General features: G+C 46.4%; 5 non-coding genes and 37 pseudogenes across 5 annotated transcripts; 2 read left to right on the top strand and 40 right to left on the bottom strand.

Annotated features, from left to right (window-relative positions):
• Positions 1–738: 738 nt before the first annotated feature.
• On the bottom strand, positions 739–857 carry LOC148264215 (5S ribosomal RNA; annotated as a pseudogene).
• A 202-nt stretch (positions 858–1,059) lies between these two features.
• Positions 1,060–1,178, bottom strand: LOC148264214 (5S ribosomal RNA; annotated as a pseudogene).
• Positions 1,179–1,737: 559 nt separating this feature from the next.
• On the bottom strand, positions 1,738–1,856 carry LOC148264213 (5S ribosomal RNA; annotated as a pseudogene).
• Positions 1,857–2,414: 558 nt separating this feature from the next.
• LOC148264212 (5S ribosomal RNA) lies at positions 2,415–2,532 on the bottom strand (annotated as a pseudogene).
• Positions 2,533–3,094: 562 nt separating this feature from the next.
• Positions 3,095–3,213, bottom strand: LOC148264211 (5S ribosomal RNA; annotated as a pseudogene).
• A 209-nt stretch (positions 3,214–3,422) lies between these two features.
• Positions 3,423–3,541, bottom strand: LOC148264210 (5S ribosomal RNA; annotated as a pseudogene).
• A 201-nt stretch (positions 3,542–3,742) lies between these two features.
• LOC148264209 (5S ribosomal RNA) lies at positions 3,743–3,860 on the bottom strand (annotated as a pseudogene).
• A 560-nt stretch (positions 3,861–4,420) lies between these two features.
• Positions 4,421–4,539, bottom strand: LOC148264208 (5S ribosomal RNA; annotated as a pseudogene).
• Positions 4,540–4,741: 202 nt separating this feature from the next.
• LOC148264207 (5S ribosomal RNA) lies at positions 4,742–4,860 on the bottom strand (annotated as a pseudogene).
• A 559-nt stretch (positions 4,861–5,419) lies between these two features.
• On the bottom strand, positions 5,420–5,538 carry LOC148264206 (5S ribosomal RNA; annotated as a pseudogene).
• A 208-nt stretch (positions 5,539–5,746) lies between these two features.
• On the bottom strand, positions 5,747–5,865 carry LOC148264205 (5S ribosomal RNA; annotated as a pseudogene).
• A 205-nt stretch (positions 5,866–6,070) lies between these two features.
• On the bottom strand, positions 6,071–6,188 carry LOC148264204 (5S ribosomal RNA; annotated as a pseudogene).
• A 532-nt stretch (positions 6,189–6,720) lies between these two features.
• Positions 6,721–6,839, bottom strand: LOC148264203 (5S ribosomal RNA; annotated as a pseudogene).
• A 560-nt stretch (positions 6,840–7,399) lies between these two features.
• LOC148264202 (5S ribosomal RNA) lies at positions 7,400–7,518 on the bottom strand. The gene has a single exon (XR_015820734.1). It is a non-coding gene; the product is annotated as a 5S ribosomal RNA (ribosomal RNA).
• A 201-nt stretch (positions 7,519–7,719) lies between these two features.
• Positions 7,720–7,838, bottom strand: LOC148264201 (5S ribosomal RNA). Its single transcript, XR_015820120.1, has one exon. It is a non-coding gene; the product is annotated as a 5S ribosomal RNA (ribosomal RNA).
• Positions 7,839–8,397: 559 nt separating this feature from the next.
• LOC148264200 (5S ribosomal RNA) lies at positions 8,398–8,516 on the bottom strand (annotated as a pseudogene).
• Positions 8,517–8,721: 205 nt separating this feature from the next.
• Positions 8,722–8,840, bottom strand: LOC148264199 (5S ribosomal RNA; annotated as a pseudogene).
• A 1,238-nt stretch (positions 8,841–10,078) lies between these two features.
• Positions 10,079–10,197, bottom strand: LOC148264198 (5S ribosomal RNA). Its single transcript, XR_015820887.1, has one exon. It is a non-coding gene; the product is annotated as a 5S ribosomal RNA (ribosomal RNA).
• A 208-nt stretch (positions 10,198–10,405) lies between these two features.
• LOC148264197 (5S ribosomal RNA) lies at positions 10,406–10,524 on the bottom strand (annotated as a pseudogene).
• A 560-nt stretch (positions 10,525–11,084) lies between these two features.
• On the bottom strand, positions 11,085–11,203 carry LOC148264196 (5S ribosomal RNA). Its single transcript, XR_015821099.1, has one exon. It is a non-coding gene; the product is annotated as a 5S ribosomal RNA (ribosomal RNA).
• Positions 11,204–11,767: 564 nt separating this feature from the next.
• Positions 11,768–11,886, bottom strand: LOC148264195 (5S ribosomal RNA; annotated as a pseudogene).
• Positions 11,887–12,088: 202 nt separating this feature from the next.
• Positions 12,089–12,207, bottom strand: LOC148264194 (5S ribosomal RNA; annotated as a pseudogene).
• A 207-nt stretch (positions 12,208–12,414) lies between these two features.
• Positions 12,415–12,533, bottom strand: LOC148264193 (5S ribosomal RNA; annotated as a pseudogene).
• Positions 12,534–12,737: 204 nt separating this feature from the next.
• LOC148264192 (5S ribosomal RNA) lies at positions 12,738–12,856 on the bottom strand (annotated as a pseudogene).
• A 914-nt stretch (positions 12,857–13,770) lies between these two features.
• Positions 13,771–13,889, bottom strand: LOC148264191 (5S ribosomal RNA; annotated as a pseudogene).
• Positions 13,890–14,093: 204 nt separating this feature from the next.
• Positions 14,094–14,212, bottom strand: LOC148264190 (5S ribosomal RNA; annotated as a pseudogene).
• Positions 14,213–14,415: 203 nt separating this feature from the next.
• Positions 14,416–14,533, bottom strand: LOC148264189 (5S ribosomal RNA; annotated as a pseudogene).
• A 561-nt stretch (positions 14,534–15,094) lies between these two features.
• On the bottom strand, positions 15,095–15,212 carry LOC148264188 (5S ribosomal RNA; annotated as a pseudogene).
• Positions 15,213–15,414: 202 nt separating this feature from the next.
• Positions 15,415–15,533, bottom strand: LOC148264187 (5S ribosomal RNA; annotated as a pseudogene).
• Positions 15,534–16,092: 559 nt separating this feature from the next.
• LOC148264186 (5S ribosomal RNA) lies at positions 16,093–16,211 on the bottom strand. Its single transcript, XR_015820756.1, has one exon. It is a non-coding gene; the product is annotated as a 5S ribosomal RNA (ribosomal RNA).
• Positions 16,212–16,774: 563 nt separating this feature from the next.
• On the bottom strand, positions 16,775–16,893 carry LOC148264185 (5S ribosomal RNA; annotated as a pseudogene).
• A 209-nt stretch (positions 16,894–17,102) lies between these two features.
• LOC148264184 (5S ribosomal RNA) lies at positions 17,103–17,221 on the bottom strand (annotated as a pseudogene).
• A 203-nt stretch (positions 17,222–17,424) lies between these two features.
• LOC148264183 (5S ribosomal RNA) lies at positions 17,425–17,542 on the bottom strand (annotated as a pseudogene).
• A 561-nt stretch (positions 17,543–18,103) lies between these two features.
• On the bottom strand, positions 18,104–18,222 carry LOC148264182 (5S ribosomal RNA; annotated as a pseudogene).
• Positions 18,223–18,424: 202 nt separating this feature from the next.
• LOC148264181 (5S ribosomal RNA) lies at positions 18,425–18,542 on the bottom strand (annotated as a pseudogene).
• Positions 18,543–18,778: 236 nt separating this feature from the next.
• LOC148264180 (5S ribosomal RNA) lies at positions 18,779–18,897 on the bottom strand (annotated as a pseudogene).
• A 206-nt stretch (positions 18,898–19,103) lies between these two features.
• LOC148264179 (5S ribosomal RNA) lies at positions 19,104–19,222 on the bottom strand (annotated as a pseudogene).
• Positions 19,223–19,429: 207 nt separating this feature from the next.
• LOC148264178 (5S ribosomal RNA) lies at positions 19,430–19,547 on the bottom strand (annotated as a pseudogene).
• A 208-nt stretch (positions 19,548–19,755) lies between these two features.
• LOC148264177 (5S ribosomal RNA) lies at positions 19,756–19,874 on the bottom strand (annotated as a pseudogene).
• A 205-nt stretch (positions 19,875–20,079) lies between these two features.
• On the bottom strand, positions 20,080–20,197 carry LOC148264176 (5S ribosomal RNA; annotated as a pseudogene).
• A 203-nt stretch (positions 20,198–20,400) lies between these two features.
• On the top strand, positions 20,401–20,519 carry LOC148264175 (5S ribosomal RNA; annotated as a pseudogene).
• A 1,046-nt stretch (positions 20,520–21,565) lies between these two features.
• Positions 21,566–21,684, top strand: LOC148264174 (5S ribosomal RNA; annotated as a pseudogene).
• Positions 21,685–21,856: the final 172 nt, after the last annotated feature.

The following is a 21,856-nucleotide window of genomic DNA, read 5'->3' as shown; positions in this document are numbered from 1 at the left end:
AAACCAGCGGACCATAGTTCCAGTCGCGCGTAACGTTGAACGACCCATCTGAAAAAAAATTGTTGCGATACGAGGACTTCCCAAGAGGTCACCTATCCGAGTACTACTCTTGCCCAAGCACGCTTAACTGCAGAGTTCTGATGGTATCCAGTGCATTAGTGCTGGTATGATGCCAGTTGTTTAATTTTGCGCTTCAAATACATACACTCCCTCTCTTTTCTTCCTCCTCCCGTCATTTGTTTCCTTGTGCGTATGCACTGCACCTCCCGTACTCGTTCTAATATCAAGTGAAATGCCATGGCGCCGTGACTCACATTTGCGAATAAACCTGCGGACCATAAATCAAATCGCGCGTAACATAGAAAGAATCATCTGCAAAAAGATGGGTGCAACACGAGGACCTCCCAAGAAAATGGTTGAAATATAAGGACTTCGCAGGAGGTCACCCATCCGAGTACTTTTCTCGCCCAAGCACCCTTAACTGCGGAGTTCTGATAGAATCCGTTGCATTAGTGCTGGTATGATCCCTCATGTTTCATTCTGCACTGCAAATACATACACTCTTTCTCCTTCCAACCCCCCTCCCGTCATTTGTTTCCTTGTGCGTGCACTCTGCATCTCTCTTTCTCCTTCTAATAGCAAGTAATATGCCCCGGCACCGTGACTCACCTTTGCAAATGAACCAGCGGTTTATAATTCCATTCGCGCGTAACGTCGAACAACCCATCCGAAAAAAAATAGGTATAACACGAGGTCTTCCCAAGTGGTCACCCATCCGAGTACCACTCTCGTCCAAGCACACTTAACTGCGGAGTTCTAATGGGATCTGGGGCTTTAGTGCTGGTATGATCGCACCTGTTTAATTTCGCGCTGCAAATACATACACTCCTCATTTCTTCCCCCTCCGGTCATTTGTTTCCTTGTGCATTAACACTTCACCTCTCATTCTTGTTCTAATATCGATTAAAATGCCCCTGCTTCTTGACTCACATTTGCATATAAACCAGAAGACCCTAGTTCCAGACGCGCGTAACGTCGAACGACCAGTCTGAAAAAAAATTGGTGCGACACGAGGACTTCCCAGGAGGTCAACCATGCGAGTACTAATCTCGCCCAAGCACACTTAACTGCGGAGTTCTGATAGGATCCGGGGCTTTAGTGCTGGTATGATCGCACCTGTTTAGTTTCGCGCTGCAAATACATACACTCCTTCTCTTTTCTTTCCCCTCCCGTCATTTGTTTCCTTGTGCGTGCGCGCTGCACCTCCCGTTCTCGTTCTAATATCAAATAAAATGCTACAGCGCCGTGACTCACATTTGCGAATAAACCTGAGGACCATAATTCAAGTCGCGCGTAATGTCGAAAGAATCATCTGCAAAAAAATGGGTGCAACACGAGGACTTCACAAGAAAATTGGTGAAATATAAGGACTTCGCAGGAGGTAACCCATGCTAGTACTACTCTCGCCCAAGCATCCTTACCTGCGGAGTTATGATAGAATCTGTTGCATTAGTACTGGTATGATCGCACCTGTTTCATTCTGCGCTGTAAATACAAACACTTTTTCTCCTTCCCTCCCCCTCCCATCAATTGTTTCCTTGTGCGTTCACACTGCACCTCTCCTTCTCGTTCTAATATCGATTAAAATGCCCCTGCTTCTTGACTCACATTTGCATATAAACCAGCAGACCCTAGTTCCAGTCGCGCGTAACGTCGAACGACCCGTCTGAAAAAAAATTGGTGCAACACGAGGACCTCCCAGGAGGTCACCCATCCGAGTACTAATCTCGCCCAAGCACACTTCACTGCGGAGTTCTGATGGGATCCGGTGCATTAGTGCTGGTATGATCGCAACTGTTTAATTTCGCGCTGCAAATACATAAACTCATTCCCCTTTCTTCCCCCTCCCGTCATTTGTCTCCTTGTGCGTGCGCACTGCACCTCCCGTTCTCGTTCTAATATAATGTAAAATGCTACAGCACCATGAATCACATTTGCGAATAAACCTGAGGACCATAATTCAAGTCACGCGTAACGTTGAAAGAATCATCTGCAAAAAAATGGGTGCAACATGAGGACTTCACAAGAAAATGGGTGAAATATAAGGACTTCGCAGGAGGTAACCCATGCTAGTACTACTCTCGCCCAAGCACCCTTACCTACGGAGTTCTGATAGAATCCGTTGCATTAGTGCTGGTATGATCGCACCTGTTTCATTCTGCGCTGCAAATACAAACACTTTTTCTCCTTCCCTCCCCCTCCCATCAATTGTTTCCTTGTGCGTTCACACTGCAAATCTCCTTCTCGTTCTAATATCGATTAAAATGCCCCTGCTTCTTGACTCACATTTGCGTATAAACAAGTGGACCCTAGTTCCAGTCGCGTGTAACGTCGAACGACCCGTCTGAAAAAAATTGGTGCAACACGAGGACTTCCGAGGAGGTCACCATCCGAGTACTACTCTCGCCCAAGCACACTTAACTGCGGAGTTCTAATGGGATCTGGTGCATTAGTGCTGGTATGATCGCACCCGTTTAATTTCGCGCTGCAAATACATAAACTCCTTCTCCTTTCTTCCCCCTCCCGTCATTTGTTTCCTTGTGCGTGCGCACTGCACCTCCCGTGCTCGTTCTAATATCAAGTAAAATGCTACGGTGCCGTGACTCACATTTGCGAATAAACCTGAGGACCATAATTCAAGTCGTGCGTATCGTCGAAAGAATCATCTGCAAAAAAATGGGTGCAATACGAGGACTTCCTAAGAAAATGGGTGAAATATAAGGACTTCGCAGGAGGTCACCCATCCTAGTGCTACTCCCGCCCAAGCACCCTTAACTTGCGGATTTCTGATAGAATCCGTTGCATTCGTGCTGGTATGATTGCTCATGTTTCATTCTGCGCTGCAAATACCTACACTTTTTCTCCCTACATCCCCCCTCCCGTCATTTGTTTCCTTGTGCGTGCACTCTGCATCTCTCCTTCTCGTTCTAATATCGATTAAAATGCTCCTGCTTCTTGACTCACATTTGCGTATAAACCAGTGGACCCTAGTTCTAGTCGCGCGTAACGTCGAACGACCCGTTTGAAAAAAAAATTACTGCGGCATGAGGACTTCCCAGGAGGTCACCCATCCGAGTACTACTCTCGCCCAAGTACACTTAACTGCGGAGTTCTGATGGGATTCGAAGCATTAGTGCAAGTATGATCGCAAATATTTAATTTTGCGCTGCAAATACATAAAGTCCTTCTCGTTTCTTCCCCCTCCCGTCATTTGTTTCATTGTGCGTGCGCACTGCACCTCTCGTTGTCGTTCAAATATCATGTAAAATGCCACGGCGCCGTAACTCACATTTGCGAATAAATCTGCGGACCATAATTAAAGTCGCGCGTAACGTCGAATGGCACATCTGAAAAAAAGAAAATGGGTGCAACACGAGAACTTCCCAGGAGGTAACCCATCAATTTACTACTTTCGCCAAAGCACACTTAACTGCGGAGTTCTGATGAAATCCGGTGCATTTGTGCTGGTGTGACTGCACCTATTTAATTTCGTGCTAAAAATACATACACTCCTTCTTCCCACCCCCCCCATCATTTGTTTCCTTGTGCGTTCACACTGCACCTCTCATTCTCGTTCTAATATCGATTAAAATGCCCCTGATTCTTGACTCACATTTGCGTATAAACCAACGGACCATAGTTCCAGTCGCGCGTAACGTCGAACGACCAATCTGAAAAAAAATTGTTGCGATACGAGGACTTCCCAAGAGGTCATCCATCCAAGTACTACTCTCGCCCAAGCACGCTTAACTGCAGAGTTCTGATGGGATCCAGTGCATTAGTGCTGGTATGATGCCACTTGTTTAATTTTGCGCTTCAAATACATACACTCCTTCTCTTTTCTTCCTCCTCTCGTCATTTGTTTCCTTGTGCGTGCGCACTGCACCTCCCGTACTCGTTCTAATATCAAGTAAAATGCCACGGCGCCGTGACTCACATTTGCGAATAAACCTGCGGACCATAAATCAAGTCCCGCGTAACGTTAAAAGAATCATCTGCAAAAAGATGGGTGCAACACGAGGACCTCCCAAGAAAATGGGTGAAATAAAAAGACTTCGCAGGAGGTCACCCATCCGAGTACTTTTCTCGCCCAAGCACCCTTAACTGCGGAGTTCTGATAGAATCCGTTGCATTAGTGCTGGTATGATCCCTCATGTTTCATTCTGCACTGCAAATACATACACTCTTTCTCCTCCCATCCACCCTCCCGTCATTTGTTTCCTTGTGCGTGCACTCTACATCTCTCTTTCTCGTTCTAATATCAAGTAATATGCTCCGGCACCGTGACTCACCTTTGCAAATGAATCAGTGGTTTATAATTCCATTCGCGCGTAATGTCAAACAACCCATCCAAAAAAAATAGGTACAACACGAGGGCTTCCCAGGTGGTCATCCATCCGAGTACTACTCTCGCCCAAGCACACTTAACTGCGGAGTTCTGATGGGATTCGGGGCTTTAATGCTGCTATGATCGCGCCTCTTCAATTTTGCGCTGCAAATACATACACTCCTCCTTTCTTTCCCATCCCGTCATTTATTTCCTTGTGCGTTCACACTTCACCTCTCATTCTCGTTCTAATATCGATTAAAATGCCCATGCTTCTTGACTCACATTTGCCAATAAACCGGCGGACCCTAGTTCTAGACGCGCTTAACGTCGAACGACCAGTCTGAAAAAAAATTTGTGCGACACGAGGACTTCCCAGGAGGTCAACCATCGGAGTACTAATCTCGCCCAAGCACACTTGACTGCGGAGTTCTGATGGGATCCGGGGCTTTAGTGTTGGTATGATCGCACCTGTTTAGTTTCGCGCTACAAATACATACACTCCTTCTCTTTTCTTCCCCCTCCCGTCATTTGTTTCCTTGTGCGTGCCCGCTGCACCTCACGTTCTCGTTCTTATATCAAGTAAAATGCAACAGCGCCGTGACTCACATTTGCGAATAAACCTGAGGACCATAATTCAAGTCGCGCGTAACGTCGAAAGAATCATCTACAAAAAAAGGGGTGCAACACGAGGACTTCACAAGAAAATAGGTGAAATATAAGGACTTCGCAGGAGGTAACCCATGCTATTACTACTCTCGCCCAAGCACCCTTACCTACGGAGTTCTGATAGAATCTGTTGCATTAGTGCTGGTATCATCGCACCTGTTTCATTCTGCACTTCAAATACATACATTTTTTTTCCTTCCCTCCCCCTCTCATCAATTGTTTCCTTGTGTGTTCACACTGCACCTCTCCTTCTCGTTCTAATATCGATTAAAATACCCCTGCTTCTTGACTCACATTTGCGTATAAACCAGCGGACCCTAGTTCCAGTCGTGCGTAACGTCGAACGACCTGTCTGAAAAAAAATTGGTTCGACACGAGGACTTCCCAAGAGGTCACCCATCCGAGTACTACTCTCGCCCAAGCAGACTTAACTGCGTAGTTCTGATGGGATCTGGTGCATTAGTGCTGGTATGATCACACCTGTTTAATTTTGCGCTGCAAATAGATAAACTCCTTCTCCTTTCTTCCCCCTCCCGTCATTTGTTTCCTTGTGCGTGCGCACTGTACCTCTCGTTCTCGTTCAAATATCAAGTAAAATGTCACGGCGCCGTGACTCACATTTGCGAATAAATCTGCGGACCATAATTAAAGTCGCGCGTAATGTCGAACGGAACATCTGAAAAAAAAAAATGGGTGCAACACGAGAACTTCCCAGGAGGTAACCCATCATTGTACTACTTACGCCAAAGCACACTTAACAGCGAAGTTCTGATGGGATCCGGTGCATTTGTGCTAGTGTGACCGCACCTGTTTAATTTCGTGCTGAAAATACATACACTACTTCTTCCCTCCCCCATCCCATCATTTGTTTCCTTGTGCGTTCACACTGCACCTCTCCTTCTCGTTCTAATATCGATTAAAATGCCCCTGATTCTTGACTCACATTTGTGTATAAACCAGTGGACCCTAATTCCAGTCGCGCGTAATGTCGAACGACCCGTCTGAAAAAAAAAATTAGTGCGACATGAGGACTTCCGAGGAGGTCACCATCCGAGTACTACTCTCGCCCAAGCACACTTAACTACGGAGTTCTGATGGGATCCGGTGCATTAGTGCTGGTATGATCGCACCCGTTTAATTCCGCGCTGCAAATACATAAACTCCTTCTCCTTTCTTCCCCCTCCCGTCATTTGTTTCCTTGTGCGTGCGCACTGCACCTCTCGTTGTCGTTCAAATATCATGTAAAATGCCATGGCGCCGTAACTCACATTTGCGAATAAATCTGCAGACCATAATTAAAGTCGCGCGTACCGTCGAACGGCACATCTGAAAAAAAGAAAATGGGTGCAACACGAGATCTTCCCAGGAGGTAACCCATCATTGTACTACTTTCGCCAAAGCACACATAACTGCGGAGTTTTGATGGGATCTGGTGCATTTGTGCTAGTGTGACCGCACATGTTTAATTTCGTGCTGAAAATACATACACTCCTTCTTCCCTCCCCCCCTCCCTTCATTTGTTTCCTTGTGCGTTCACACTGCACCTCTCCTTCTCGTTCTAATATCGATTAAAATACCCCTGATTCTTGACTCACATTTGCGTATAAACCAGCGGACTATAGTTCCAGTCGCGCGTAACGTCGAACGACCCATCTGAAAAAAAATTGTTGCGATACGAGGACTTCCTAAGAGGTCACCCATCCGAGTACTACACTCGCCCAAGCACACTTAACTGCAGAGTTCTGATGGGATCCAGTGCATTAGTGCTGGTATGATCGCACCCGTTTAATTCCGCGCTGCAAATACATAAACTCCTTCTCCTTTCTTCCCCCTCCCGTCATTTGTTTCCTTGTGCGTGCGCACTGCACCTCCCGTACTCGTTCTAATATCAAGTAAAATGCCACGGCGCCGTGACTCACATTTGCGAATAAACCTGCGGACCATAAATCAAGTCGCGCGTAACGTCGAAAGAATCATCTGCAAAAAGATGGGTGCAACACGAGGACCTACCAAGAAAATGGGTGAAATATAAAGACTTGGCATGAGGTCACCCATCCGAGTACTTTTCTCGCCCAAGCACCCGTAACTGCGGAGTTCTGATAGAATCTGTTGCATTAGTGCTGGTATGATCCCTCATGTTTCATTCTGCACTGCAAATACATACACTCTTTCTCCTCCCATCCCCCTTTTCGTCATTTGTTTCCTTGTGCGTGCACTCTGCATCTCTCTTTCTCGTTCTAATATCAAGTAATATGCCCCGGCACCGTGACTCACCTTTGCAAATGAACCAGCGGTTTATAATTCCATTCGCGCGTAACGTCGAACAACCCATCCGAAAAAAAATAGGTACAACACGAGGTCTTCCCAAGTGGTCACCCATCCGAGTACCACTCTCGCCCAAGCACACTTAACTGCAGAGTTCTAATGGGATCTGGGGCTTTAGTGCTGGTATGATCGCACCTGTTTAATTTCGCGCTGCAAATACATACACTCCTCCTTTCTTCCCCCTCCCGTCATTTGTTTCCTTGTGCGTTAACACTTCACCTCTCATTCTCGTTCTAATATCGATTAAAATGCCCCTGCTTATTACTCACATTTGTGTATAAACCAGCGGACCCTAGTTCCAAATGCTCGTAACGTCGAACGACCAGTCTGAAAAAAAATTGGTGCGACACGAGGACTTCCCAGGAGGTCACCCATCCGAGTACTAATCTCGCCCAAACACACTTAACTGCGGAGTTCTGATGGGATCTGGTGCAATTGTGCTGGTATGATCGCACCCGTTTAATTTTGCGCTACAATTACATAAACTCATTCCCCTTTCTTCCCCCTCCCGTCATTTGTTTCCTTGTGCGTGCGCACTGCACCTCCCGTTCTCGTTCTAATATCAAGTAAAATGCTACAGCGCCGTGACTCACATTTGCGAATAAACCTGAGGACCATAATTCAAGTCGCGCGTAACGTCGAAAGAATCATCTGCAAAAAAATGGGTGCAACACGAGGACTTCACAAGAAAATGGGTGAAATATAAGGACTTCGCAGGAGGTCACCCATCCGAGTACTTTTCTCGCCCAAGCACCCTTAACTGCGGAGTTCTGATAGAATCCGTTGCATTGGTGCTGGTATGATTGCTCATGTTTCATTCTGCGCTGCAAATACATACACTTTTTTTCCCTCCATCCCCCCTCCTGTCATTTGTTTCCTTGTGCGTGCACTCTGCATCTCTCATTCTCGTTCTAATATCGATTAAAATGCCCCGGCACCGTGAATCACCTTTGCAAATGAACTAGCAGTTTATAATTCCATTCGCACGTAACGTCGAACAACCCATCCGAAAAAAATAGGTGCAGCACGAGGTCTTCCCAAGTGGTCACCCATCCGAGTACTACTCTCGCCCAAGCACACTTAAGTGCGGAGTTCTGATGGGATCCGGGGCTTTAGTGCTGGTATGATTGCACCTGTTTAATTTCGCGCTGCAAATACATACACTCCTTCTCCTTTCTTCCCCCTCCGGTCATTTGTTTCCTTGTGCGTTCACACTTCACCTCTCATTGTCGTTCTAATATCGATTAAAATGCCCCTGCTTCTTGACTCACATTTGCGTATAAACTAGCGGACCCTAGTTCCAGTCGCGCGTAACGTCGAACGACCCGTCTGAAAAAAAATTGGTGCGACACGAGGACTTCCCAAGAGGTCACCCATCCGAGCACTACTCTCGCCCAAGCACAATTAACTGCGGAGTTCTGATGGGATCCGGTGCATTACTGCTGGAATGATTTCACCTGTTTAATTTTCCGCTGCAAATACATAAACTCATTCCCCTTTCGTCCCCCTCTCGTCATTTGTTTCCTTGTGTGTGCGCACTACAGCTCCCGTTCTCGTTCTAATATCAAGTAAAATGTTACAGTGTCGTGACTCACATTTGCGAATAAACCTGAGGACCATAATTCAAGTCGCGCGTAACGTCAAAAGAATCATCTGCAAAAAAATGGGTGCAACACGAGGACTTCCTAAGAAAATGGGTGAAATATAAGGACTTCGCAGGAGGTCACCCATCCTAGTTCTACTCTCGCCCAAGCACCCTTAACTTGCGGAGTTCTGATAGAATCTGTTGCATTGGTGCTGGTATGATTGCTCATGTTTCATTCTGCGCTGCAAATACATACACTTTTTCTCCCTCCATCCCCCCTCCTGTCATTTGTTTCCTTGTGCGTGCACTCTGCATCTCTCATTCTCGTTCTAATATCGATTAAAATGCCCCTGCTTCTTGACTCACATTTGCGTATAAACTAGTGGACCCTAGTTCCAGTCACGCGTAACGTCGAACGACCCGTCTGAAAAAAAAAATTAGTGCGACACTAGGACTTCCCAGGAGGTCACCCATCCGAGTACTACTCTCGCCCGAGCACGCTTAACTGTGGAGTTCTGATGGGATCCGGTGCATTAGCGTATGATGCCACTTGTTTAATTTTGCGCATCAAATATATACACTCATTCTCTTTTCTTCCTCATCCCATCATTTGTTTCCTTGTGCGTGCGCACTGCACCTCCCGTACTCATTCTAATATCAAGTAAAATGCCACAGCGCCGTGACTCACATTTGCGAATAAATCTGCGGACCATAAATCAAGTCGCGCGTAAGGTCGAAAGAATCATCTGCAAGAAGATGGGTGCAACACGAGGACCTTCCAAGAAAATGGGTGAAATATAAGGACTTCGCAGGAGGTCACCCATCCGAGTACTTTTCTCTCCCAAGCACCCTTCACTGCTGAGTTATGATAGAATCCTTTGCATTAGTGCTAGTATGATCCCTCATGTTTCATTCTGCACTGCAAATACATACACTCTTTCTCCTTCCATCCCCCCTCCCATCATTTGTTTCCTTGTGTGTGCACTATGTATCTCTCTTTCTTGTTCTAATATCAAGTAATATGCCCCGGCACTGTGACTCACCTTTGCAAATGAATCAGCGGTTTATAATTCCATTCGCGCGTAACGTCGAACAACCCATCCGAAAAAAAATAGTTGCAACACGAGGACTTCCCAAGAGGTCACCCATCCGAGTACTACCCTCGCCCAAGCACACTTAACTGCGGAGTTCTGATGGGATCCGGAGCTTTAGTGCTGGTATGATCGCACCTGTTTAATTTCGCGCTGCAAATACATACACTCCTTCTCCTTTCTTCCCCCTCTCGTCATTTGTTTCCTTGTGCGTTCACACTTCACCTCTCATTCTCGTTCTAATATCGATTAAAATGCCCCTGCTTCATGACTCACATTTGGGTATAAACCAGCGGACCCTAGTTCCAGACGCGCGTAACGTCGAACGACCCGTCTGAAAAAAAAAAATAAGTGCGACACGAGGACTTCACAGGAGGTCACCCATCCGAGTACTAATCTCGCCCAAGCACACTTAACTGCGGAGTTCTGATGGGATCAGGTGCATTAGCGCTGGTATGATCGCAACTGTTTAATTTTGCGCTGCAAATACATAAACTCATTCCCCTTTCTTCCTCCTCCCGTCATTTGTTTCCTTGTGCGTGCGCACTGCACCTCCCATTCTCGTTCTAATATCAAGTGAAATGCTACAGCACCGTGACTCACATTTGCGAACAAACCTGAGGACCATAATACAAGTCGCGCGTAACGTTGAAAGAATCATCTGTAAAAAAATGGGTGCAACACGAGGACTTCACAAGAAAATGGGTGAAATATAAGGACTTCGCAGGAGGTAACCCATGCTAGTACTACTCTCGCCCAAGCACCCTTACCTACGGAGTTCTGATAGAATCCGTTGCATTAGTGCTGGTATGATCGCACCTGTTTCATTCTGCGCTGCAAATACAAACACTTTTTCTCCTTCCCTCCCCCTCCCATCAATTGTTTCCTTGTGCGTTCACACTGCATCTCTCCTTCTCGTTCTAATATCGATTAAAAATGCCCCTGCTTCTTGACTCACATTTGCGTATAAAGCAGCGGACCCTAGTTCCAGTCGCGCGTAACGTTGAACGACCCGTCTGAAAAAAAATTGGTGCGACACGAGGTCTTCCCAGGAGGTCACCCATCCGAGTACTACTCGCGCCCAAGGACACTTAACTGCGGAGTTCTGATGGGATCCGGTGCAATTGTGCTGGTATGATCGCACCCGTTTAATTTTGCGCTACAATTACATAAACTCATTCCCCTTTCTTCCCCCTCCCGTCATTTGTTTCCTTGTGCGTGCGCATTGCACCTCCCGTTCTCTTTCTAATATCAAGTAAAATGCTACAGCGCCGTGACTCACATTTGCGAATAAACCTGAGGACCATAATTCAAGTCGCGCGTAACGTCGAAAGAATCATCTGCAAAAAAATGGGTGCAACACGAGAACTTCACAAGAAAATGGGTGAAATATAAGGACTTCGCAGGAGGTCACCCATCCGAGTACTTTTCTCGCCCAAGCACCCTTAACTGCGGAGTTCTGATAGAATCCGTTGCATTGGTGCTGGTATGATTGCTCATGTTTCATTCTGCGCTGCAAATACATACACTTTTTCTCCCTCCATCCCCCCTCCTGTCATTTGTTTCCTTGTGCGTGCACTCTGCATCTCTCATTCTCGTTCTAATATCGATTAAAATGCCACGGCGCCGTGACTCACATTTGCGAATAAATCTGCGGACCATAATTAAAGTCGCACGTAACGTCGAACGACACATCTGAAAAAAAGAAAATGGGTGCAACACGAGAACATCCCAGGAGGTAACCCATCATTGTACTACTTTCGCCAAAGCACACTTAACTACGGAGTTCTGATGGGATCCGGTGCATTTGTGCTGGTGTGACCGCACCTGTTTAATTTCGTGCTGAAAATACATACACTCCTTCTTCCCTCCCCCCTCCCATCATTTGTTTCCTTGTGCGTTCACACTTCACCTCTCATTCTCGTTCTAATATCGATTAAAATGCCGCTGCTTCTTGACTCACATTTGCGTATAAACCAGCGGACCCTAGTTCCAGACGCGCGTAACGTCGAACGACCCGTCTGAAAAAAATTGGTGCGACACGAGGACTTCCCAGGAGGTCACCCATCCGAGCACTAGTCTTGCCCAAGCAAACTTCACTGCGCAGTTCTAATGGGATCCGGTGCATTGGTGCTGGTATGATCGCAACTGTTTAATTTCGCGCTGCAAATACATAAACTCATTCCCCTTTCTTCCCCCGCCCGTCATTTGTTTCCTTGTGCGTGCGCACTGCACCTCCCTTTCTCGTTCCAATATTAAGTGAAATGCCACGGCGCCGTGACTCACATTTGCGAATAAACCGGAGGACCATAATTCAAGTCGCGCGTAACGTCGAACTGCACATCTGAAAAAAAAAATGGGTGCAACACGAGAACTTCCCAGGAGGTAACCCATCATTGTACTACTTTCGCCAAAGCACACTTAACTGCGGAGTTCTGATGGGATCCGGTGCTTTTGTGCTGGTGTGACCGCACTTGTTTAATTTCGTGCTGAAAATACATACACTCCTTCTTCCCTCCCCCCCTCCCATCATTTATTTCTTTGTGTGTTCACACTGCACCTCTCCTTCTCGTTCTAATATCGATTAAAATGCCCCTGATTCTTGACACACATTTTCGTATAAACCAGCGGACCCTAGTTCCAGTCGCGCGTAACGTCGAACAACCCATTTGAAAAAAAATTGGTGCGACACGAGGACTGCCCAGGAGGTCACTCATCCGAGTACTACTCTCGCCCAAGCTCACTTAACTGCGGAGTTCTGATTGGATCAGGTGCATTAGTGCTGGTATGATCCCACCCGTTTAATTTCGCGCTGCAAATACATAAACTCCTTCTCCTTTCTTCCCCCTCCCGTCATTTGTTTCCTTGTGCGTGCGCACTGCACCTCCCGTGCTCGTTCTAATGTCAAGTAAAATGCTACGGCGCCGTGACTCACATTTGCGAATAAACCTGTGGACCATAATTCAAGTCGCGCGTCGTCGAAAGAATCATCTGTAAAAAAATAGGTACAACACGAGGACTTCCTAAGAAAATGGGTGAAATTTAAGGACTTCGCAGGAAGTCACCCATCCTACTGCTACTCTCGCCCAAGCACCCTTAACTTGCGGAGTTCTGATAGAATCCGTTGCATTGGTGCTGGTATGATTGCTCCTGTTTCATTCTGCGCTGCAAATACATACACTTTTTCTCCCTCCATCCCCCCTCCCGTCATTTGTTTCCTTGTGCGTGCGCACTGCATCTCCCGTTCTCGTTCTAATATCAAGTAAAATGCTACAGCGCCGTGACTCACATTTGTGAATAAACCTGAGGACCATAATTCAAGTCGCGCGTAACATCGAAAGAATCATCTGCAAAAAAATGGGTGCAACACAAGGACTTCACAAGAAAATGGGTGAAATATAAGGACTTCGCAGGAGGTAACCCATGCTAATACTACTCTCGCCCAAGCACCCTTACCTACGGAGTTCTGATAGAATCCGTTGCATTAGTGCTGGTATGATCGCACCTATTTCATTTCGTGCTGAAAATACATACACTCCTTCCCCTTCCCTCCCCCTCCCATCAATTGTTTCCTTGTGCGTTCACACTGTATCTCTCCTTCTCGTTCTAATATCGATTAAAATGCCCCTGCTTCTTGACTCACATTTGCGTATAAACCAGTGGACCCTAGTTCTAGTCGCGCGTAACGTCGAACGACCCGTCTGAAAAAAAAATTAATGCGACACGAGGACTTCCCAGGAGATCACCCATCCGAGTACTACTCTCGCCCAAGCACACATAACTACGGAGTTCTGATGGGATCCGGTGCATTAGTGCTGGTATGATCGCACCTGTTTAATTTTGCGCTGCAAATACATAAACTCCTTCTCCTTTCTTCCACCTCCCGTCATTTGTTTTCTTGTGCGTGCACTCTGCATCTCTCTTTCTCGTTCTAATATTAAGTAATATGCCCCGGCACCGTGACTCACCTTTGTAAATGAACCAGCGGTTTATAATTCCATTCGCGCGTAACGTCGAACAACCCATCCGAAAAAAATAGGTGCAACACGAGGGCTTCCCAGGTGGTCACCCATCCGAGTACTACTCTCGCCCAAGCACACTTAACTGCAGAGTTCTGATGGGATCCGGGGCTTTAGTGCTGCTATGATCGCACCCCTTTAATTTCGCGCTGCAAATACACACACTCCTCCTTTCTTCCCCCTCCCGTCATTTGTTTCCTTGTGCGTTCGCACTGCACCTCTCATTCTCATTCTAATATCGATTAAAATGCCCCTGATTCTTGACTCACATTTGCGTATAAACCAGCGGACCATAGTTCCAGTCGCGCGTAACGTCGAACAACCCATCTGAAAAAAAAATTGTTGCGATACGAGGACTTCCAAAGAGGTCATCCATCCGAGTACTACTCTCGCCCAAGCACGCTTAACTGCAGAGTTCTGATGGGATCCAGTGCATTAGTGCTGGTATGATGCCACTTGTTTAATTTTGTGCTTCAAATACATACACTCCTTCTCTTTTCTTCCTCCTCCCATCATTTGTTTCCTTGTGCGTGCGCACTGCACCTCCCATACTCGTTCTAATATCAAGTAAAATGCCACGCCGCCGTGACTCACATTTGCGAATAAACCTGCGGACCATAAATCAAGTCGCGCGTAACGTCGAAAGAATCATCTGCAAAAAGATGGGTGCAACACGAGGACCTCCCAAGAAAATGGGTGAAATATAAGGACTTCGCAGGATGTCACCCATCTGAGTACTTTTCTCATCCAAGCACCCTTAACTGTGGAGTTCTAATAGAATCCGTTGCATTAGTGCTGGTATGATCCCTCGTTTTTCATTCTGCACTGTAAATACATACACTCTTTCTCCTCCCATCCCCCCTCCCGTCATTTGTTTCCTTGTGCGTGCACTCTGCATCTCTCTTTCTCGTTCTAATATCAAGTAATATGCTCCGGCTTCATGACTCACCTTTGCAAATGAACCAGCGGTTTATAATTCCATTCGCGCGTAATGTCGAACAACCCATCCAAAAAAAAATAGGTGCAACACGAGGGCTTCCCAGGTTGTCACCCATCCGAGTACTACTCTCGCCAAGCACACTTAACTGCGAAGTTCTGATGGGATCCGGGGCTTTAGTGCTGCTATGATCGCACCTCTTTAATTTCGCGCTGCAAATACATACACTCCTCCTTTCTTCCCCCTCCCGTCATTTGTTTCCTTATGCGTTCACACTTCACCTCTCATTCTCGTTCTAATATCGATTAAAATGCCCCTGCTTCTTGACTCACATTTGCGTATAAACCAGCGGACCCTAGTTCCAGACGCGCGTAACGTCGAACGACCAGTCTGAAAAAAATTTGTTGTGACATGAGGACTTCCCAGGAGGTCAACCATCCGAGTACTAATCTCGCCCAAGCACACTTAACTGCGGAGTTCTGATGGGATCTGGGGCTTTAGTGCTGGTATGATCGCACCTGTTTAGTTTCGCGCTGCAAATATATACATTCCTTCTCTTTTCTTCCACCTCCCGTCATTTGTTTCCTTGTGCTTGCGCGCTGCACCTCGCGTTCTCGTTCTAATATCAAGTAAAATGCTACAGCACCGTAACTGACATTTGCGAATAAACCTGAGGACCATAATTCAAGTCGCGCATAACGTCGAATGAATCATCTGCAAAAAAATGGGTGCAACACGAGGACTTCACAAGAAAATGGGTGAAATATAAGGACTTCACAGGAGGTAATCCATGCTATTACTACTCTCGCCCAAGCACCCTTACCTACGGAGTTCTGATAGAATCCGTTGCATTAGTGCTGGTATGATCGCACCTGTTTCATTCTGCGCTGCAAATACATACACTTTTTCTCCTTCCCTCCCCCTCCCATCAATTGTTTCCTTGTGCGTTCACACTGCACCTCTCCTTCTCGTTCTAATATCAATTAAAATGCCCCAGCTTCTTGACTCACATTTGTGTATAAACCAACAGACCCTAGTTCCAGTCGCGCGTAACATCGAACGACCCGTCTGAAAAAAAATTGGTGCGACACGAGGACTTCCTAAGAGGTCACCCATCCGAGTACTACTCTCACCCAAACACACTTAACTGCGGAGTTCTGATGGGATCCGGTGCATTAGTGCTGGTATGATCACACCAGTTTAATTCCGCGCTGCAAGTACATAAACTCATTCTCCTTTCTTCCCCCTCCCGTCATTTGTTTCCTTGTGCGTGCGCACTGCACCTCCCGTGATCGTTCTAATATCAAGTAAAATGCTACGGTGCCGTGACTCACATTTGCGAATAAACTTGAAGGATCATAATTCAAGTCGTGCGTATCGTCGAAAGAATCATCTGCAAAAAAAATGGGTGCAACACGAGAACTTCCTAAGAAAATGGGTGAAATATAAGGACTTCGCAGGAGGTCACCCATCCTAGTGCTACTCTCGCCCAAGCACCCTTAACTTGCGGATTTCTGATAGAATCCGTTACATTCGTGCTGGTATGATTGCTCATGTTTCATTCTGCGCTGCAAATTCATACACTTTTTCTCCCTCCATCTCCCCTCCCGTCATTTGTTTTCTTGTGCATGCACTCTGCATCTCTCATTCTCGTTCTAATATCGATTAAAATGCTCCTGCTTCTTGACTCACATTTGCGTATAAACAAGTGGACCCTAGTTCTAGTCGCACGTAACGTCGAACGACCCGTCTGAAAAAAAAAAATTGCGGCACGAGGACTTCCCAGGAGGTCACCCATCCGAGAACTACTCAAGCCCAAACACACTTAACTGCGGAGTTCTGAAGGGATCCGGTGCATTAGTGCTGGTATGATCGCACCTGTTTAATTACGCGCTGCAAATACATAAACTCTTTCTCCTTTCTTCCCCCTCCCGTCATTTATTTCCTTGTGCGTGCGCACTGCACCTCTCGTTGTTGTTCAAATATCATGTAAAATGCCACGGGCCTGTGACTCACATTTGCGAATAAATCTGCGGACCATAATTAAAGTCGCGCGTAACGTCGAACGGCACATCAGAAAAAAAGAAAATGGGTGAAACACGAGAACTTCCCAGGAGGTAACCCATCATTGTACTACTTTCGCCAAAGCACACTTAACTGCGGAGTTCTGATGGGATCGGGTGCATTTGTGCTGGTGTGACCGCACCTGTTTAATTTCGTGCTGAAAATACATACACTCCTTCTTCCCTCCCCCCCTCCCATCATTTGTTTCCTTATGCGTTCACACTGCACCTCTCATTCTCGTTCTAATATCGATTAAAATGCCCCTGATTCTTGACTCACATTTGCGTATAAACCAGCGGACCATAGTTCCAGTCGCGCATAACGTCGAACGACCCATCTAAAAAAAATTATTGCGATACGAGGACTTCCCAAGAGGTCATCCATCCGAGTACTACTCTCGCCCAAGCACGCTTAACTGCAGAGTTCTGATGGGATCCAGTGCATTAGTGCTGGTATGATGCCACTTGTTTAATTTTGCGTTTCAAATACATACACTCCTTCTCTTTTCTTCCTCCTCCCGTCATTTGTTTCCTTGTGCGTGCGCACTGCACCTCCCGTACTCGTTCTAATATCAAGTAAAATATCACGGCGCCGTGACTCACATTTGCGAATAAACCTGCGGACCATAAATCAAGTCGCGCGTAACGTCGAAAGAATCATCTGCAAAAAGATAGGTGCAACACGAGGACCTCCCAAGAAAATGGGTGAAATATAAGGACTTCGCAGGAGGTCACCCATCCGAGTACTTTTCTCGCCCAAGCACCCTTAACTGCGGAGTTCTGATAGAATCCGTTGCATTAGTGCTGGTATGATCCCTCATGTTTCATTCTGCACTGCAAATACATACACTCTTTCTCCTCCCATCCACCCTCCCGTCATTTGTTTCCTTGTGCGTGCACTCTGCATCTCTCTTTCTCGTTCTAATATCAAGTAATATGCTTCGGCACCGTGACTCACCTTTGCAAATGAACCAGCGGTTTATAATTCCATTCGCGCGTAACGTCGAACAACCCATCCAAAAAAAAATAGGTCCAAGACGAGGGCTTCCCAGGTGGTCACCCATCCAAGTACTACTCTCGCCCAAGCACACTTAACTGCGGAGTTCTGATGGGATCCGGCGCTTTAGTGCTGCTATGGTCGTACCTTTTTAATTTCGCGCTGCAAATACATACACTCCTCCTTTCTTCCCCCTCCCGTCATTTGTTTCCTTGTGCGTTCACACTTCACCTCTCATTCTCATTCTAATATCGATTAAAATGCCCATGATTCTTGACTCACATTTGCGTATAAACCAGCGGACCATAGTTCTAGTCGCGCGTAACGTCGAACGACCCATCTGAAAAAAAATTGTTGCAATACGAGGACTTCCCAAGAGGTCACCCATCCGAGTACTATTCTCGCCCAAGGACACTTAACTGCAGAGTTCTGATGGGATCCAGTGCAATAGTGCTGGTATGATGCCACTTGTTTAATTTTGCGCTTCAAATATATACACTCATTCTCTTTTCTTCCTCATCCCGTCATTTGTTTCCTTGTGCATGCGCACTGCACCTTCCGTACTCATTCTAATATCAAGTAAAATGTCACGGCGCCGTGACTCACATTTGCGAATAAATCTGCGGACCATAAATCAAGTCGCGTGTAACGTCGAAAGAATCATCTGCAAAAAGATGGGTGCAACACGAGGACCTTCCAAGAAAATGGGTGAAATAGAAGGACTTCGCAGGAGGTCACCCATCCGAGTACTTTTCTCTCCCAAGCACCCTTAACTGCGGAGTTCTGATAGAATCCGTTGTATTAGTGCTGGTATGATCCCTCATGTTTAATTCTGCACTGCAAATACATACACTCTTTCTCCTTCCATCCCCCCTCCCGTCATTTGTTTCCTTGTGCGTGCACTCTGTATCTCTCTTTCTTGTTCTAATATCAAGTAATATGCCCCGGCACCGTGACTCACCTTTGCAAATGAACCAGCGGTTTATAATTCCATTCGCGCGTAACGTCGAACAACCCATCCGAAAAAAAATAGTTGCAACACGAGGGCTTCCCAGGTGGTCACCCATCTGAGTACTACTCTCGCCCAAGCACACTTAACTGCATAGTTCTGATGGGATCCGGAGCTTTAGTGCTGGTATGATCGCACCTGTTTAATTTCGCGCTGCAAATACATACACTCCTTCTCCTTTCTTCCCCCTCCCGTCATTTATTTCCTTGTGCGTTCACACTTCACCTCTTATTCTCGTTCTAATATCGATTAAAATGCCCCTGATTCATGACTCACATTTACGTATAAACCAGCGGACCCTAGTTCCAGACGCGCGTAACGTCGAACGACCCGTCTGAAAAAAAAATTAGTTCGACACGAGGACTTCACAAGAGGTCACCCATCCGAGTACTAATCTCGCCCAAGCACACTCAACTGCGGAGTTCTGATGGGATCAGGTGCATTAGTGCTGGTATGATCGCAACTGTTTAATTTTGCGCTGCAAATACATAAAATCATTCCCCTTTCTTCCCCTCCCATCATTTGTTTCCTTGTGCGTGCGCACTGCACCTCTCGTTCTCGTTCCAATATCAAGTAAAATGCCACGGGGCCGTGACTCACATTTGCGAATAAATCTGCGGACCATAATTAAAGTCGCGCGTAACTTCGAACGGCACATCTGAAAAAAAGAAAATGGGTGCAACACGAGAACTTCCTAGGAGGTAACCCATCATTGTACTACTTTCGCCAAAGCACACTTAAATGCGGAGTTCTGATGGGATCCGGTGCATTTGTGCTGGTGTGACCGCACCTGTTTAATTTCGTGCTGAAAATACATACACTCCTTCTTCCCTCCGCCCCTCCCATCATTTGTTTCCTTGTGCGTTCACACTGCACCTCTCCTTCTCGTTCTAATATCGATTAAAATGCCCCTGATTCTTGACTCACATTTGCGTATAAATCAGCGGACCATAGTTCCAGTCGCGCGTAATGTCGAACGACCCATCTGAAAAAAAATTTTTTGCGATACGAGGATTTCCCAAGAGGTCACCCATCCGAGTACTACTCTCGCCCAAGCACACTTAACTGCAGAGTTCTGATGGGATCCAGTGCATCTGTGCTGGTATGATGCCACTCGTTTAATTCCGCGCTGCAAATACATAAACTCCTTCTCCTTTCTTCCCCCTCCCGTCATTTGCAAATGTGAGTCATGGCGCCGTGGCATTTTACGTGATATTTGAACGAGAACGAGAGGTGCAGTGCGCACGCACAAGGAAACAAATGACGGGAAGGGGAAGAAAGGATAAGGAGTTTATGTATTTGCAGCACGAAATTAAACAGGTGCGATCATACCAGCACTAATGCACCGGATCCCATCAGAACTCCGCAGTTAAGTGTGCTTGGGCGAGAGTAGTACTCGGATTGGAGACCTCCTGGGAAGTCCTCGTGTCGCACTAATTTTTTTTTCAGACGGGTCGTTCGACGTTACACGCGACTGGAACTAGGGTCCACTGGTTTATACGCAAATGTGAGTCAAGAAGCATGGGCATTTTAATCGATATTAGAACGAGAAGGAGAGATGCGGAGTGCACGCACAAGGAAACAAATGACGGGAGGGGGGTGGAGGGAGAAAAAATGTATGTATTTGAAGCGCAGAATGAAACATGAGCAATCATACCAGCACCAATGCAACGGATTCTTTTAGAACTCCGCAAGTTAAGGATGTTTGGGCGAGAGTAGCACTAGGATGGGTTGTAGCATTTTACTTGATATTAGAATGAGAACGGGAGATGCAGTGCGCACGCACAAGGAAACAAATGACGGGAGGGGGAAGAAAGGGGAATGAGTTTATGTATTTGCAGCACAAAATTAAACAGGTGCGATCATACCAGCACTAATGCACCGGATCCCATCAGAACTCCGCAGTGAAGTGTGCTTGGGCGAGATTAGTATTCGGATGGGTTGTTCGACGTTACACGCGAATGGAATTATAAACCACTGGTTCATTTGCAAAGGTGAGTCACGGTGCCGGGGCATATTACTTGATATTAGAACGAGAAAGAGAGATGCAGAGTGCACGCACAAGGAAACAAATGACGGGAGGGGGATGGGAGGAGAAAGAGTGTATGTATTTGCAGTGCAGAATGAAACAGGTGCGATCATACCAGCACTAATGCAACGGATTCTATCAGAACTCCGTAGGTAAGGGTGCTTGGGCGAGAGTAGTACTAGCATGGGTTACCTCCTGCGAAGTCCTTATTTTCACCCATTTTCTTGTGAAGTCCTTATGTTGCACCCATTTTTTTGCAGATGATTCTTTCGACATTACGCGCGACTTGAATTATGGTCCTCAGGTCTATTCGCAAATGTGAGTCACGGCACCGTAGTATTTTACTTGATATTAGAACGAGCACGGGAGGTGCAGTACGCACGCACAAGGAAACAAATGACGGGAAAAGGAAGAGAGGAGAAGGAGTTTATGTATTTGCAGAGCAAAATTAAATGGGTGCGATCATACCAGCACTAATGCACTGCATCCCATCAGAACTCTGCAGTTAAGTGTGCTTGGGCGAGAGTAGTACTCGGATGGGTGACCTCCTGGGAAGTCCTTGTGTTGCACTAATTTTTTTTCAGACGGGTCGTTCGACGTTGCGCGCAACTGGAACTATTGTCCGCTGGTTTATATGCAAATGTGAGTCAAGAATCAGGGGTATTTTAATCGATATTAGAATGAGAAGGAGAGGTGCAGTGTGAACGCACAACGAAACAAATGATGGGAGTCACGGCGCTGTAGT

This window comes from Carica papaya, chromosome 5, assembly GCF_054855325.1.
Source record: "Carica papaya isolate Zhongbai chromosome 5, ASM5485532v1, whole genome shotgun sequence".
Classification (NCBI taxonomy): Eukaryota; Viridiplantae; Streptophyta; class Magnoliopsida; order Brassicales; family Caricaceae; genus Carica; species Carica papaya.
Note: the sequence above shows the minus strand (reverse complement) of the source record. Positions and strands in the feature narration are given on the sequence as shown.